Source organism: Hordeum vulgare, chromosome 1H, assembly GCF_904849725.1.
Source record: "Hordeum vulgare subsp. vulgare chromosome 1H, MorexV3_pseudomolecules_assembly, whole genome shotgun sequence".
In the NCBI taxonomy this organism is placed as follows: domain Eukaryota; kingdom Viridiplantae; phylum Streptophyta; class Magnoliopsida; order Poales; family Poaceae; genus Hordeum; species Hordeum vulgare.
In genome coordinates, this window is record NC_058518.1 from 12,930,150 (window position 1) to 12,944,289 (window position 14,140).

Here is a 14,140-nt window from a genome sequence, read left to right on the forward strand (position 1 = left end):
TTGAAAATTGATGATGCAGCCTTGAATGGTGCATTTTGAACACAAAAAAAGTCTTGAGTTCAAATAAGTTCAAAAACAAATCCCATTTGTAACAGATGAGTTTTCGTAAGAAACTCTCATACTTCTAAAAAGACTTTCCGATTTGTACACGAAGTGCATCCAGTTTTTGCCGCAACCCTCTCAACTTTTTAGCACATGCTATGTGGGGCAAAATGATGATACCATGCCAACTTTCAACCTATTCAGAGTTCTTTGTAGTGCTTTTCAATTTTTGGGCCATTTAGCTCAAAAAAATCAGTAAATGCATGAAAAATACTAAATGAACTCAGAAAGTGTTGAAAATTGATGATGCGGCCTTGAATGGTGCATTTTGAACACACAAAAAGTCTTGAGTTCAAATAAGTTTTAAAAAATGAAATCCCTTTTGTATTCAAAAAAATGAAATCCCTTTTGTAACAGATGAATTTTCGTAAAAAACCCTAATACTTCAAAAGAGATTGTCTGATTTGTACACGAAGTGCATGCAGTTTTTGCCGCAACCCTATCAACTTTTTAGCACATGCTATGTGGGTGAAATGATGATGCCATGCGAACTTTCAACCTATTCAGAGTTCATTTGTAGTGCTTTTCAATTTATGGGCCATTTAGGTCAAAACAAATCAGTAAATGCATGAGTAATACCAAATAAACTCGGAAAGTGTTGAAAATAGATGATGTGGCCTTGAATGGTGCATTTTGAACACACAAAAAGTCTTCAGTTAAAATAAGTTCAAAAAATGTAATTTCTTTTGTAACAGATGAGTTTTCGTAAAAACCCTGATACTTCAAAAGAGATTCTTCGATTTGTACACGAAGCGCATCCAGTTTTTGCCGCAACCCTCTCAAATTTTTAGCACATGCTATGTGGGTGAAATTATGATACCATGCCAACTTTCAACCTATTCAGAGTTCATTTGTAGTGCTTTTAAATTTCTAGGCCATTTAGCTCAAAAAACAAAATCAGTAAATGCATGAAAAATACCAAATGAACTCAGAAAGTGTTCAAAATTGATGATGCGGCCCTGAATAGTGCATTTTGAACACACATAAAGTCTTGAATTTAAATAAGTTCAAAATATGAAATCCCTTTTGTAACACACGAGTTTTCGTAAGAAACCCTCATGCTTCGAAAAAGATTGTCCGATTTGTACACGAAGTGCATCCAGTTTTTGCCGCAACTCTCTCAACTTTTTAGCACATGCTATCAGGGTGAAATGATGATACCATGCCAACTTTCAACCTATTCACAGTTCATTTGTAGTGCTTTTTAATTTCTGGGCCATTTAGCTCAAAAAAATCAGTAAATGCGCGCAAAATACCAAATGAACTCAGAAAGAATTGAAAATTGATGATGTGGCCTTGAATGGTGCACTTTGAACACACAAAAAGTCTTGAGTTCAAATAAGTTCAAAAAATAAATCTCTTTTGTAACAGATCTGTTTTCGTAAGAAACCCTGATACTTCTAAAGAGATTGTCCGATTTGTACACGAAGTACAACTAGTTTTTGCCGCAACCCTCTCAACTTTTTAGCACATGATATGTGGGTGAAATGATGATACCATGCCAACTTTCAACCTGTACACAGTTCATTTGTAGTGTTTTCAATTTCTGGGCCATTTAGCTCAAAAAATTAGTAAATGCGTGAAAAATACCAAATGAATTCAGAAAGTGTTGAAAATTGATGACGTGGCATTGAATGGTGCATTTTGAACACATAAAAAGTCTTGAGTTCAAATAAGTTCAAAAAAATGAAATCCATTTTGTAACAAATCTGTTTTTGATTAAAACCGTGATACTTTGAAAGAGATTGTCCAATTTGTAAACGAAGTGCATCCAATTTTTGCCGAACCCTCTCAACTTTTTAGCACATGTTATGTAGGTGAAATGATGATACCATGCCAACTTTCAACCTGTTCAGAGTTTTTTTGTAGTGCCTTTCAATTTCTAGGCCATTTAGCTAAAAAAATGAGTAAATGCATGAAAAATACCAAATGAACTCGTAAAGTGTTGAAAATTGATGATGTGGCCTAGAATGGTGCATTTTGAAAACACAAAAAGTCTTGAGTTTAAATAAGTTCTAAAAAATGAAATCACTTTTGTAACAGATTTGTTTTTGATTAAAATAATCATTTAAAATAACCTAAAACCTTTCAAATTGAATATAAAGATTAAAAACACAGTAATATTAAATAGGAGGAAAAAGAATCACTCAAAAATTTATTTTTTAGTAAAGTTAGTCACAAAATAAAATAAAAAAAGTAAAAAAAGAAACAAAAAAACTAAATTTTTTTAAAAATGCCACGTAATGGGCCACCACGCGTGAATACGACTAGAAACCCACCCTGAGAATTGGGCCAGAATTCAGGCAGAAGGCCCAGTAGGCCTACAGGCAGTAACAAATTAGGACCGAAAGCCTGCATTTGAGAGGTGCTCGAGTGGGTCTACGCACCAATGCTTACAAACCACTCTCAGGCTCTCTCGGCTAGCGAGGTGGGACTAAACATCCAGCCGCATCGCGGCTGTGGCAGGCACAAGCCTTTAGTCTCGGTTTGTCCCACCAACCGACACGAAATACGCCCTTTTGTGTCGGTTGTCGGCACCAACCGGGACTAAAGGTCTCTTCTTCCCGCCCTTTGGGCTGTTGGAAATTGGCCTTTAGTCCCGGTTTGCAGCACAAGCCGAGACGATAGGGGTGCATTGGTCCCGGTTTGTGCCTCGAACCATGACCACTGGTTTTCGCATATAGATGAGAGTTGTCGAAATTTTCCCCCAAACTCTCCCATTTGCCCCCCGAGCCCGTCCTCCTCGTCGTCGCCGCCGTCCCGAGCCCGTCGTCCTCCTCCTCGTCGCCGCCACCCCGAGCCCGTCCTCCTCCTTGTTGTCGCCGCCGCCCTCCTCCTGGTCGTCGCCTGTGCGAATACTTCCAAGACGAGCACGGCCTGTGCGACACGCCTCACCTAGTTCATGATAGGCGCTTCAGCATCATGCTGGATGAGGACTTCGAAGTGGATACAGTAATTCACAACGACAAATCTTTTTTCGTAATTAAGCATGACTTCTTTTGCTTCAACTTATAATTTTTATTTTTTACTATTCTACTAGTGTATCCCCTGCCATGCAAGAATTTATTTCTTGTATAAGATTGGTTTCAGTACTGGAAAAATTATGGAGGTAAAGATAGTTCACTTGAGGACCGAGCATGGTTATACTTTTGCCGTAAAGTTGTACAATGCAGACACCTACTCCTTTTTTGAATGCAAAAGTTGGGTAGCACTATGCAAGGCTCCAGTTGATTTGCATACGCCTCCAGTTGTACCATTACGTGAGTTTCTCAACCATATTTATTAAGTAATTTATATTGTTTATTTAAAAATAGTTGACAACTTATTTTCATTCTTCCAAAAATATACGGAAGATGATAGACAGAACCTACTACTACAATGATGAAGCGGAATTAACTTATAAGGAGAAAAATCATCTTGTCGCATTTATTAATAATCTTGAGAATTATAATAGCTATCACCAAACACCTCCACATTATGGTCAATACGTGCCACTATTGCACGTGGTGAACTACGGTAACATGCATGGAGATTGCATGGTAAGATTTTCTACTATTACGACATCCGTGCATCTTTTGCATAAATTCTTGTAAAACTAAACTATATTGCTAGCTACAAAGTTATTACTATGTTTTTCAATAGAAAATCCCGCAGGATTGTGTGCCTCATCTGATGTTTCCAAGAGGTCGCTTTGATGTTATGAGCATACAACCAACACAGCCAGGTCAGCCTATGTATATTCATCACTCTTGTCCATACCGGATTTCTAAAACCGATGAAATAACAATCAAAGATTCGAAAAAATGTATGGTCAATCGTAGAGAGCTACTTGAAAGCAACATTGTGCGTAGGCCAAGAATTGGAGACAGGATGATCTCCATTCTCCATAATGGAGAGGCAGGGCCTATCTTGTTTTATGATATTCTACCTAAGAGAGGGTAGAGTAGGTCCTATGTGAGAGGACTAGGTCCTAGGTCCAGGTTTTGAGGATCCAAAGAATACAGACAAAGTCTTCAGACTCAAAAAGGCTCTGTATGGTGTCAAGCAAGCCCCTCGGGCATGGTATGATACATTGAAGGAATTCCTCATGAAGAAAGGCTTCAAACCTGGTTCACTCGATCCAACTCTTTTCACAAAATCCTATGATAATGAGCTGTTTGTATGTCAAATATATGTTGATGATATCATATTTGGTTGTACTGACAAAAGATACAGTGATGAATTTGCCTACATGATGAGTGAAGAATATCAGATGTCCATGATGAGGGAGCTGAAATTCTTCTTAGGTCTTCAAATTTGTCAACAAAGCAATTGAATCTTCATATCACAGGAGAAATACCTCAAGGATGTTCTCAGGAAATTCGACATGCACAAATGCAAAGGTGCCAAGACTCCGATGCCTACCAACGGTCACCTCGGCACTGATGAAAATGGTAAAGATTTTGATCAGCAGGTATACCGTTCTATGATTGGCTCTTTATTGTATCTATGTGCATCTAGGCCAGATATAATGCTTAGTGTTTGCATGTGTGCACGTTTTCAAGCAAAACCGAAGGAATCACACCATAAGGCTGTGAAATATATTCTTCGATACTTAGCTCACACACCAACACTAGGATTATGGTATCCCAGGGGCTCCAATCTTCATCTGGTAGGGTATTCTGATTCAGACTATGCTGGTGACCGTGTGGATGGCAAGTCAACTTCTGGCACATGCCATTTCCTCGAAAGACCACTAGTTTGCTGGTCCCCAAAGAAGCAGAACTGCGTATCACTCTCCACTGCCGAAGCTGAGTACATTGCTGCTGGTTCTTGCTGTGCTCAATTGCTGTGGATGAAGCAAACCCTCAAGGACTACGGCATCAACATGAAGAATGTGCCTCTCTACTGTGACAATGAGAGTGCTATCAAGATTGCATACAACCCAGTACAACACTCGAAGACCAAGCATATCGAGATTCGTCATCATTTTCTTCGGGACCATGTCCTCAAGGGCAATATCCTCATCGACCATGTGAAGACTGATGATCAACTAGCAGATATCTTCACTAAGCCATTGGATGAGAAAAGGTTTTGCAAGTTGCGGTGTGAGCTAAATATCTTAGAATCTTCAAATGTTTTGTAAAAACATGCACACATCCTAACACTTATGCAAAGTTGATGACTTAGATGTGCAACACATGATGAAACGATTTTCTTCAACTGATGAAGAAAGTCACTCTAAATGTGAAGAAATTGATTCTCAGGGCCCTACGACAATTGTACACGGCGTGTGTAATCAACATTCTTATATGGTGGGTAACGCCACCGCCCAATGTGAAATCCCTCAAGTTGATTTTCTTCAAATTATCAATTTCCTCAAAATGCATTTTTTTTTCTTCAAAACAGTTGTTCTTCATTGTGATGATCTATTACAAAATCTTCAAAAACACTTGATGACTTTCATTTGCCTAAGTAGACTGTGATTTCTAGTCCTCAACAACATTCACTTATTGCTAATTCTTCAAGTTGATGTTTCTGCTAAGTGAATGTGATCGGACCCTACTTTTCCTCTATGCTATACTTATCCAGTCTATTCAATTCTTCGTATGCGTTCTACTTGAAACTTTGTTCAAAATCCTCACTACATCCTTGTCAGCTGATGATTTTGTAACGAAAGTCCTCAAGTCTTCAAAAATTGTTTTCTTTAAAGGCACAGTAACTGAACCCCCACTTCCCACGATCGGATAACCACGATCTCCACTATTTCCACCGCATCGTACGGGAGCTACACGTGTCCTGCGAAGACGTAGAGGCAGGGGCTATTTGGTCCGAAACTTTCGTGCCAAACAGTAACTTTTGGGCTATAAATATGTCCTTATCCCCCTCAGTATCCTCTTCTTCGCCTCATCGCTCTCCTGCCACAGCACACTCCACCAAACCCTAGCGCCACCGCTGGTAGTCTTGTCGCCGGTGAGGAAGAGCTTCACTGCCTCGACCTCTTCGTCGCCAGAATCACGCCGGAGTCGGACCATCTTCGTCCGCCGCCGCCGTAGACGTCCTCCTCCGCCAAGTTAGGGTGCATTGGACACTCGAACGAAGAGCCTCTCCAACACTACTTTCTGTGATCTTCGTACGCACCTTCCAGGGTAAATATATCCCATTTTTACGGCAGATTAGATCTGAAATTTTACATCTTCTATGTGAAATCTGTTTTTCCTCAAGATACGATGCGCACATGATCCCTCAAACACTACCTATCACCACAATCATTGATGAACTAGCTAAGCATCTAAGATTTTCACGAGATTCCTCAATTGTGCGAATTTTCGGATCTGTACAACTCTGGAACCCAAGAACTGTATGCTTAGGCAAATTCCTCAACCACTGGTTATATTCCTCAAACTGTCAAACTTTTGCATTTTCTTTAAATCTGAGAACGCATATGTGACCTCTCCAAATTCCTCGCAACTATACTCTGTTCACAGGTACACACATGTCAGCTGATGAATCTCTCGGTTCTCATCACATTAACTCATTTGCAACGTTTCTGGAAGAAACTCTTCAAGGCTCATCAGAATCCTCAAGAGTTCAAAATCATCAGCAAAATCCTCAACTGAAGAAAATGGAGGAAGAGAGAAAACAGAAGGGAGGAAAGAAACTGGAGCAAAACACTGCGGCTGATATCCCTGAGGACATATACTTGGACTATTGTACGCCTGATGAACATGAGACAATGGCCAAGAGAAAGATAAGGCTTCAGAAGATTGAACGCCGATGGGCGAAGGAATGGAAGGAGTACAGGTTTGTGACTCCAAAATATGCGAAGAAATTTGCTTTGAAGCCTCCTGACAGAAGGGCCCCACTTGAGGATCATCAAGTAGCACACTCCTCAAGTCTCATGACAATTGATGACTACCCAGATGAGAATGAAAAACATCTGGCCAAGCTCAAGAAGCAGGCAGAAGCTGCAGTGAGGAAATTTAATGAATCCTCAGCTGCTGCCTCTGGTGCTGCTAATTCCTGAGCGGCAGAAACCTCGGGCTCAGAAATTCCTCACACGCAGTCTGTGCCATCAAAGCAAAGGGCTCCAAAGCCTCAAGAGAAGTCTGCTCAGGCTTCTGTCATAAAATCCTTAGCCCCAAAACCCTCATTACCAAAACCTTCAACACCAAAACCATCAGTGCCAAAACCCTCTGCACCAATCTCCTCAGCACCAAAATCCTCAGCTCCACCTCCAAAGCCTCAAGAGAAACCAGTACAGAAGCATGTCGTGAAACCTACGACCGTCAGCTTCAGCTCCTCACTCCCAGCTGCAACTAGCTCGGAGACAAAGTCTTCAACACCACTTATGAAGACTTTGACAACTACTGAACGTGCACCTCTGCCCAGCCCCAGCAAAATCATCGCAGTCCCGTCTGCATCAGAGGGAAGTGATGAATATGATGATGAAACCCTGCAAGCCATCATCAGAAACAAGCAAGAAAGGGTAGCACAAGCATCAGGCAGTGATATTCCTCTGGCTATGGACCCCAAGGTCCTCCTAGACTACATCAATATATGGTATGAGGACCCAAACACTCCCATTGATGATTTGAAACTTCCTCCTGGCATCAGCCACATGGTGGCCACCTTCATAAATGAAGCCAAGTGGAAAGAACAGCAGACCAGGCAGGCAAAGGTTGCAAAGGCCAAAAAGGAGAAATTCCTCAGGCAGAATCTCCTCAAGCTGACTCCTAATGCACTGGTGTCAACCCAGGCAGGGCTGCAAGTATTGACTGACAAGTATGACAAGCTGTCAGATCGCAAAAGCATCAAGCGCAATTTCATCAAGCTAGCCACTAGTGCCGTTGATGACTACAACAAGAAAACCGCAACCCCAGCTCCAACTCCTCAGCCCCTGGTTGAGCAGCCAGCAGATGCATCTCCTGATGAGGAGGAAACTCCTCAAGCTGAGGAAGAACATCAAGAGCGCCGTGTTGATGAACCGGCCATTGAAGAAATCATCACGGAAACTGCAACTGATGAAATTGCAACCACTGATGAGACTGCTCCTGATCCAGCTGCTTCATCAAAGCAGGCTGATGACTCTGTTCCAGCTGGTTCCTCACTACCAGCTGAAGAATCTGCAGAAAGAACACCTTCACCAAAAGCTTCAAAGGTGAAGAAGATAATTCCGTCTGTATCAGACGCGAAGAAAACAAGAGCTGCTGAAAAGGAAGCCAAGAAGAGAAAAACCACCTCAGCAGTAGAAGAGACAGAGGCAAAGTGCCTCAAAGACACTGAAGAAACTGCTCCTCTGGATCCAGTGCCTCTAAATGTCGCCCCTTCATATGAGATGGTCGTCATTGATGACCTAGCTACAAGGGCAGATGAGGAAATGAAGGATGTCGCCTCTGAGGAACACACTGATGAGCAAATCCAGATTGATGACAGTCCTCAACCTCTTATTCCTCAGACAGAGACTGCTCAAGCATCAGCTGCACCAGCTGATGAAACTGCTTCTGCCACAAAGCCAGCTGAAGAAAAACAAGCTGAGGAAAATGTACATTCTGAGCAGACTCCTCAAGATGAGGAACAGGCTCACCCAACTCCTCCAAATGAGAAAGAAACAGAAATTCCTCAGCCTGAAGCTCAGCCAGAGCAAGCATCATCTCCCCAGCAAGAAGTACCAGCTGATGAAATTCCTCACCTTGAGGAAAATGCTGAAGAAAATGTACCCGCCCAAGACAATGAATTCATTGTGCTCAACCCAGAGACTGCCATTGTTGTCTCCTCCCCCAATCCTCAGCAAAATCTTAAGCCAGTTCAGCGCCAACCATTCTCCAAGCGTCCAAAGTTTCAGAAAGAAGATTTCTTTGAAGAACGCATGTATTTCATCGGAGAGAACCCTTATGACAAGCCTCAAATGAGGCATCTGAAGTTTTGGACAAGGACTCAGATGAACTACTATTTCTCTGTGCTCTGTGGACGCAACAAGATATTCCAGCACAGGCACAATCCTCATGTTGAGCTTGAAGCAATACCCTGCCTGGAACCAGTCCTCAATGTACTCCACGATGCAGGTTTGCTCCCTATGTGCTTAGACATATCAGACTGGAATAGTGAGCTTATTCTTCAGTTCTATGCCACTCTGCACATATCTGGCAACGCTGATGACATCAACACTTGGGTGTTTGACTGGATGTCCCAAAATACTCACTACAAAGCTCCTGCTTCTGAACTCCTCAGAGAACTGCCCGTACCAATTCCCTCAGATGGGGCAGTGAAGCTTTATGGTGAGCGTGAGCTGCCAAATGGTATGATGGAAGTCCTCATGAAGCCTTTGGCTGCAGACAAACCCTCAAGAACAACCTTCCTCGTCCATGAGCTCAAGTACACACCTCGGTCTGTCTACAGAATCCTATGCAGTGTGCTCGCGCCAATCAAAGGCCATGACGATGAAGAAGATGTTGTAGGCCTCATGAAGAATATCCTCTTCAACATCATTCACGGTATTCCCATTAATATCCATGATTTCTTCTTGAGGACTTTGGCCGACAATGCAATGTGCCCCTATGATCACAAGATTTATGCCCCGTGGATCATGAGATTCATCAGGACAAGGACAGGCATCAACTTTCACGGTGATTGTCAAAACCATGTTGGTTATATGCCTCCTATCCGGGTCAACAAGAAGACTTTTGAGCCCATTGAAGGAAAAGGAAAATCTGTGATTGAAGAAGGCAGCAGGCCCCTTGATGGTCAGTTCAGAGAGCCAGAAGCATATTCTTCATGGGAGGATACTGAGACTCGTCCAGTAAGCCCAGTTCCTCCTCGCGTGCTGAACACCAGAGAGCTCCTCCCCAGTCTTCACCAGAAGGTGGATCGCAACCACAAATGGGTCAAACGCCAGTTTGGTGCCATTGTGAAAACTCTCACTGAAACTCAGAACTCGGTGAAGATTAATCATCACTATCTGCATGAGGTTTTCGATCGCACCTGGGCTACACTTGCACATCTGAAGACTCCGACTGAGCTTGAAGAAATGGACTTTGAGCGAGACTTTGACTGGTCGTGGCCTCCCAAGAGGAAGTTCAGGCCCATTCCAGTGCCAGACCTTGAAGACAGCTCATTTTCTTCATTCCGCACTGCTGAATCTGATGAGGAACAACTCGACACAGCAACCGTCCCAAGGAAGAAGACTACCCCCAAGAAGCGTCACGGCTCTTCATCAACCGCCAAGAAATGAAGTCTTCACGGGCGTTAGTCCTCAGTTTGTCCCTTTTTGTCACTTGATGACAAAGGGGGAGAAACTCGAGAGTTAGTCTTCAAGCGGGATATTTTTGAGGCCTATGAACTATATTTAAGTTATAAACTCTTGTCTCTTCTGAAGTTTTTATGTAATGAGTTGTAACTTAAGCCCGATGGTACTCTAACGCTTTTGAACGTTTTTCTTCGCATGCTTATTCCTCAAAGTTTTAATGCACGCATGCTGGAATTCGTCAGATACCATTTGTCATCATGCATCTTCATTTTCTTCATATGATCTGTTATATGTATGCATGATTTACAAGACTCAGGGGGAGATCTCCATGATATAAATCATCAATGTGCATCTGGTATAAAAGCAAAATCCTCAAGGTATGCACATCTTCAAGGGGAGTCTCTCTAAATCTTGTTCTCAAATTCCTCAAATGAGTATTTACACTTCATATTTTTGATCCCTGTTGAAGACTTAACCTAATTGTCATCGACCACCAAAAAGGGGGATATTGTAAGTGCATCTAGTGTCCCTTAGTGATTTTGGTGGTTTGAATACTTATAGGTTAAGTATCTAATGTGTTTATAAGTGTACACAGGATCTATAAGCCATTGAGGAGTTTGAGATATTTGAAGAATATCGACCCCTAAAAATGTATATCTTCAGTTGAAGAAATTGGTTTGAAGCTGAAGAAATGAATCGCGAGGAATCTGCGATGAAATTGATATTCCTCATGAAGATACTGATATTGAGAAGACCGGTGGTTCGTGAAGAAAATCATTCTGAAGAAATTGAAGTGTGAAGATTTACGTTTTCTGTTTTACTTTCTTCGCATTTGATGAATAGGAACACCGTACTGTTAAAGGGGGTCAAAGTAACACTATGGAATGGATTTCCTCATGATGCTCAACCCAAGCCTAATCCTACCAAAATCCTCAAGTGAGGAATATGAGTGACATGAGGACTCTCACAGTTGAGGGTCCCGACCGTTTCGATAACCATGCCAAGTCACTGGTCTTATCCACTCCAATGGTCATATTATTTAAGGGCATTAGTGTCAAATCATGTCGGGATGCTCCGAGGCTATAAATAGCCACCCCCACAACCACTAGCTGGTTGGCTGCTCCGTTAGAAACTGACACTTGTCATAAGAGCAACCCAAATTCCTCATAGACTTCGAGAGTAATTCATCAGTGAGGAAATACACCACCCACCGAAACCACAAACCAAACCTAGTGATTCAGCATCATTGAAGAAGTTGTTCCTGTGTGGGACTGAAGCCTTTTACCTTTGAGGACTGTGCATCCTCCAGACGGTTAGGCGTCATGGTCTAGAACGTTCCAGCAGTTCATTGTGGATCGTCGGGTGACCAATTTTGTGAGGGTTTGGAAGTCTGCCCTGAAGACTTACCACGAGTGTTGGGCGAGGACTGTGTGTCCTTAGCTCAAGGAGAATACGGTAGGGACTGTGTGTCCCGGGACTGGGTGTGCTTTAGTTTCAATACCAAGCCGCTCCAAACTAGATGTACAACTGTCACAGCAGTTGGAACTGGGTCATCAACGCCTGTCTTCTCTGAGAATCGGGTTCTAATTCCTCAACTCTTTACTTTCTTTGTATTATGTGTTGATGACTTTCATTGTGACTGTTTGAAGAATTTGCTGAAAACTTTCTCTGAATTTCCTCAACCCCAAATTCTTCACAATAGTTAATCATCATCTGTACTCTGCGTGCCTGCTTACTGTGTAATCTGTTTTCACATTCTTCACTCTGAAATACTGCTGGTGTGAACGTTTGCACGTCTGATCCTTTACTGTTTCTGCTGTAAGTTAGTCATTTAGTGAGGAATTTCCTCAGTGATGAAATTCTAAAAATCTCCTATTCACCCCCCCTCTAGTCGATATAACCCACTTTCACACATCAATATCGTTGCCGGGTTGCTTTGGACCTTGGATAAGCACTGACATTATAATGAACTTCCGCTTCATGCACAACCAAGGAGGAAGGTTGTAGATACATAGAGTAACGGGCCAGGTGATGTGACTGCAACTCTGCTCCCAAAAGGATTCATGCCATCTGTACTCAGACCTAACCATACGTTCCTTGCGTGAGCTGCAAATCTCGGGAACTCTCTCTCGATTTTTCTCCACTGCCGACCATCAGCGGTGTGCCTCAACTTATCGTCTTTCATACGATCTTCCATGTGCCATCGCAACAACTTCGCATGATCTTTATTTCTGAACATACGTTTCAACCGTGGTATTATAGGAGCATACCACATCACCTTGGCAGGAACCCTCTTCCTGGGTGGCTCGCCCTCAATATCACCAGGGTCATCTTTTCTGATCTTATACCGCAATGCAGTGCATACCGGGCATTTATCCATATTCTCGTACTTCTCACCGCGGTAGAGGATGCAGTCATTAGGGCATGCATGTATCTTCTACACGTCTAATCCTAGAGGGCAAACAAGCTTCGTTGCTTCGTACGTGCTGGCGGGCAATTCGTTCTTTCTTGGAAGCATCTTCTTCATCAGTACCAGCAACTTTTCGAATGACGAGTCAGTCACACCGGTCTCTGCCTTCCACTTCAGCAATTCCAGTGTGCTACCCAGCTTCTTCTGGCCATCTTCACAAGTTGGGTACAACAATTTGTTGTGGTTCTGTAACATCTGCTCGAACTGCAACCTCTCTTTTCCTGTGTCGCAACCTCGCCGTGCATCAGAAATGACCCGGCCAAGATCATCAGCGGGCTCATCTGGTTCCCGTTCTTCATCCTGATCTTCTTCTTCATTGTCTTCCATTGCGGTATCAGCATACTCAGGGAACATAGATCGGTAGTTATCATCATCGTTCTCTTCTTCTTCATCGTCGTCTTCCATCATAACCCCTCTTTCTCCGTGCTTGGTCCAAACATTATAGCCCGACATAAAACCGGACCGAAGCAGGTGGCTCTGAATGACTCTTGAGGAAGTGTAATCCTTCTCATTCCGACATTCAACACATGGACAAAACATAAAGCCACCACCATGCTTGTTCGCATCGGCTGCATCTCGAAAAGAATGCACGCCTTCTCTGTAAGCGGCTGTGCGTCGATCACCGTACATCCATGGATGGCTCATCTGCGTTATACGACAATATATCAAATACAATCACGATCCTAAAAATTAGTACCGCACGGTCCAAACGAGGAAATATAGTTGCTAACCTTTTAGAATAAGTAGAAATAAAGAGGAAGAGGTTTAAGCGTGGCTCAGGCATCTCATATCGTAGTTGTGTTCGGTGAACTGAAGCGGCATCGCTCTAACACACATTTCAACAAACACCTCTAGTGCATGAAAAAAATGGAGAGCTAGCACACACCCACACTCTTCCATCCAAGAAAAATGCAAGGAAGAGGGGAGAGGGGGGCTGTGCTATATATAGGCAGAGGACTTTAGTCCCGGTTTGAGACACAAACCGGGACTAAAGGTGGCACACATGCGGGCTGCACCCCGCGTAGCCCTTTAGTCCCGGTTTGGGACACGAACCGGGACTAAAGGCTCCTTACGGACCGGGACTAAAGCCTCTAGGGAGGCATTGCGATTTGGGGCGACGTGGCCGGACCTTTAGTCCCGGCCCAGAGGCAGGCCGGGACTAAAGGGTCCCGGCCAAAGACCCGTTTTCCACTAGTGTCTGTTCTCCCCTCTATTTAGGCCACTGTTAATGTCTTTTTTAGATGAGGTAGTATAATAAACGGGTCACGGGTACTGTTGCTATGGGATACACTGTTGTTTTCAACCTAATTTGTGATTTTGCTCTCCGTCTCAGACTGACCGTG